General features: G+C 38.7%; 1 long non-coding RNA gene across 2 annotated transcripts; it reads right to left on the reverse strand.

The window, feature by feature from the left end:
- Window positions 1-229: 229 nt before the first annotated feature.
- On the reverse strand, window positions 230-3,194 carry LOC141166235 (uncharacterized). 2 transcript variants are annotated; one of them, XR_012251264.1, is made up of 3 exons: window positions 2,909-3,194; window positions 670-705; window positions 230-286 (listed from the first exon to the last, which is right to left on the reverse strand). It is a non-coding gene; the product is annotated as an uncharacterized lncRNA (long non-coding RNA). The 2 variants fall into 2 exon arrangements; XR_012251263.1 differs by having other exon boundaries at window positions 230-301.
- Between the last annotated feature and the right edge of the window lie 734 nt (window positions 3,195-3,928).

Genomic DNA, 3,928 nt, shown 5'->3' on the forward strand with positions numbered 1-3,928 from the left:
AAGTTGTCAAGCACTTTCCAAGTAATGCTAAAATCGCCTGGAAAGCGCTTGATAACCCGCATGCAGAAATGCAAGTGAAGAACGCTTGACAAAAGCTTCTACCTGGCGGGAAAAACGCATGTAAAATCTGCATGCGTTTTTCCTGCCAGGGAGATGCAGAAAAAATCTGCAGCATTTCTGCATCGTGGGCACTTAGCCTTATAGAACTGGTAATTGCAATGCTACTTACCACTTTGTAAATATAACATTTTTCTAGTTAGTGGATGGTTCAGCTGCCAGATCACTTCTGTAAAAAAAGAAACTGTAAAATAAGAACCAGATTAATTCAGTAAAACAGTAAGCTTTATGTTGTGATACAATGACAATTAAAAAGAAAACTTTATGCGGCTCTCAAAGTGTTAGATAAAAAAAACAACATTTTATTATTTGCAAATAAAATAATATTAATTGTTCTATAGACAGAATTATAAAGAAATTACAGTAGGAGAAAACATGAATTATTTCACCAATAATAGCACCATTAATATTGTTACACTCTGATGTGTATATTGATTATTAGTGCTATACACACACATAAATATGTGTAAAAATTATAAGCGCTATCAAATATCCACATAACACGTGAACTTGATTAAGTAATTGGAATGCCAGACCAGGGGGTATACTTACTGATCAGTACACAGATTTTGCGGGGCTCTTGCAATGCTGAAAAATAAAATAAATCCCACATACTGTCACTCTGAGATGCAATTTGGTGCACTCATGGGCAATTATATTTTATTGCAGTTAATCTATTCAAATTGAATGCTGATAATCTTGTGGTTTGACATTAGCATAGAGGCATTTAGCTTGCAGTATAGTCCACAAATAGTTAAAGGGAATCTGTCACCAGTTTTTTGCTATTCCATCTGAGAGCAGCATGATGTAAGAAAATAGTCCCTGATTACACCGATGTGTCACTTACTGGACTGCTTGCTATTATTTTGGTAAAATCACAGTTTTATCTGCTGCATATCTACCAGTTCTCTGAATACTGAGCTCTGTGTAACCCCACCCACACCACTGATTGTCATTGCCCATTTACAGTATACTCAGGAAGCTGCCAATCAGTGGAAAGGTTATACTGAGCTCATAAATATGGTGGGCTACCTGGCAGCAGGTTTACTTGACCTCTAATGGTAATCTCCTGCTGAGAAAACTATGATTGTATCAAAACTTCAGCAAGCAGCCCAAAACATGACACATCACTGGAATCAAGGTCTCTGTCTCTACAGAATCTCAGATTGGTTGCTAAATATCTGGTGTCGGATTCCCATTAAGTTGAACTAGGAATACTAATAAGGGTTTAGTTGCTTGATGGATTATGCAACTGTGATAAAGGATTTTACTTACAATTAGGCCTCATTCACACATCTGTATTTAAACACGTACGTGAAAAAATGGTATCGGTGTCATCAGTATTTTGCCTCAGTGTGTCATCGATTTGTCTGTTTTTGTCATCAGTGTGTCATCAGTGTTTTTAACTGATGGATGGATAAATAAATATATGACAAAACTTCTATACTTTGTAATGTTAATCCCTTACTGGCCTGGGGCGTATAAGTACGCACCAGGCTGTCACCCCCTGTTCAGCGCGGGCTCCGGCGCTAAGCCCACACTGAACCGGGCACATGTCAGCTGATTTATACAGCTGACATGTGCCCGCAACAGCCACGGGTGGAATCGCGATCCACCCGCAGCTGTTAACATGTTAAATGCCGCTGTCAATCTCTGACATCAACATTTAACATCGAAGCACGTCACTTACCCCGCCCATCGGTGATCCCGTCATGTGATCGCGGGTCACCGATAGGTTAGCATGACAACCCGGGGTCTGCAGAAGACTCCAGTGGTTGTCATGTAACAATTACTATGAGCGCCACCTAGTGGTCAGCGCTCATAGTACAAGAGCATTTCTGCTACATAGAGGTGATCTGCTCATCACCTCTATGTAGCAGAGGCGATCAGATAGTTGCTGCTTCTAGTCTCCTATGGAGACTATAGAAGCAAGCAAAAAGTGTAAAAAAATGTTTTTAAAAATATTAAAAAAATTAAAAAAATATAAAAGTTTAAATCACCCCCCTTTCGCCCCTTCCAAAATAAAATAATAATAAAAAAAAACACATACACATATTTGGTATCGCCACGTTCAGAATCATCCGATTTATCAATATAAGAAAAGAATTAATCCGATTGGTAAACGGCGTAATGAGAAAAAAATTCTAAACGCCAGAATTATGTTTTTTGGTTGCCGCAACATTGCAATAAAATGCAATAACGGGCGGTCAATACATCAGATCTACCCCAAAATGGTATCAATAAAATCTTCAGCTCATCACGCAAAAAATAAGTCCTAATCCGGCCCCAGATCCCAAAAAATGGAGACGCTACGGGTCTTGGAAAATGGCTCCATTTTTTTTTTTTAAACAAACTTTGGATTTTTTTTTTACCACTTAAATAAAAAAGAACCTATACATGTTTGGTATTTACAAACTCGTAATGACCTGGAGAATAAGAATGCCAGGTCAGTTTTAGCAGTCAGTGGACGTGGTAAAAAAAATAAAAAGAAACATCTATTGTATTGCACTTTTTGTTGCAATTTCACCCCACTTTTTTTTCCTGTTTTCCCGTACACGATATGGTAAAACCAGTAATGTCGTTCAAAAGTACAACTCGTCCCACAAAAAATAAGCCCTCACACGGCCATATTGACCAAAAAATAAAAACGCTATGACTCTGGGAACAAGGGGAGCAAAAAGCAAAAATGCAAAAACGGAAAATCCCAGGGTTCCTAAGGGGTTAAATACGTATAGCACATGGATGACATATGGATGACTCATATGTGCAACACAGACATGTGAGGCCTTACTGGTATAACGGAGACTTTATAGCTTCCATATGTTGGGCCTGTAAAATGCCAAATGATGTTTCATATATTGATTCAGTTGTAAGGCTAGCAGTCCAGATCGTGGCCTGTAATTCCACACCTCCAGCCAGCTAACAGTTGCTGTTAGACTTGTTTTTAATGCATTCAGAATACATTGTGAACATACTGGGTTGAAAATAAATAAACTTCAGCGTGTTTCGGTGTATTCCTGCAGACGCCGCTCGCTACACTTCCAGGTGCATGACTGGCATCAGCAGAGAGGAACCAGGAAGGGGAACACACCCAGACAGTGTGCACGCAGCCGGCACACTCAGTATCAGGGCGCATAAGCACACACGCAGAACAGCATTCACTCTAGCTGTAAGTGCTGTCCATCACAAGCTTGGCCAGACCCAAAGATGCAAATTGAGGGGGAACCAACAGACTAATGATGCACCCAGCTAACAGCCCCCTCATTTGTATATGATTTAAAAGTTATTTTCCGAGCACTGTTCCAGCAACACGTACTGTGCTAGTAAGATTTCAATAGGGGTAAAGTTTCCTATATCACTGTATAGGTAGTCTAAAAGACATTTTGGGGGTGACGGACTCCCTTTAATTCTTCAAAAAAAGAAGACATCGGGTTGCCAGATAATTTTTAGTATGTCACTATATTTGTTGTCTGCCGAATACATTCTTTTTCTAATTGTACTATATGTTGAATGACTACAGTGTCTTAAAAACGTATCCATGCACCGTGAATTTTTCCACATTTTTTTTACGTTACACTCACAAACTTACAGTAAATCTTTTTTATTTGGATTTTATGTGATATACCAACACAAAGTAGCAAGTATTTGTGTAGTGTAAAAGAATTGACACTTGGTATTCTAAATATTTTAAAAATAGAAATCTGAAAATTGTGATGTTCATTTGCATTCAGCTCTCTGAGTCAATACTTTGTAGGACCACCTTTCATTGCAATTACTGCTGCAATTCTTTTGGGGTTTGTCTCTACCAGCT

This window comes from Phyllobates terribilis, unplaced genomic scaffold, assembly GCF_046119375.1.
Source record: "Phyllobates terribilis strain yellow unplaced genomic scaffold, ASM4611937v1 Scaffold_1__5_contigs__length_1240528914, whole genome shotgun sequence".
In the NCBI taxonomy this organism is placed as follows: Eukaryota; Metazoa; Chordata; class Amphibia; order Anura; family Dendrobatidae; genus Phyllobates; species Phyllobates terribilis.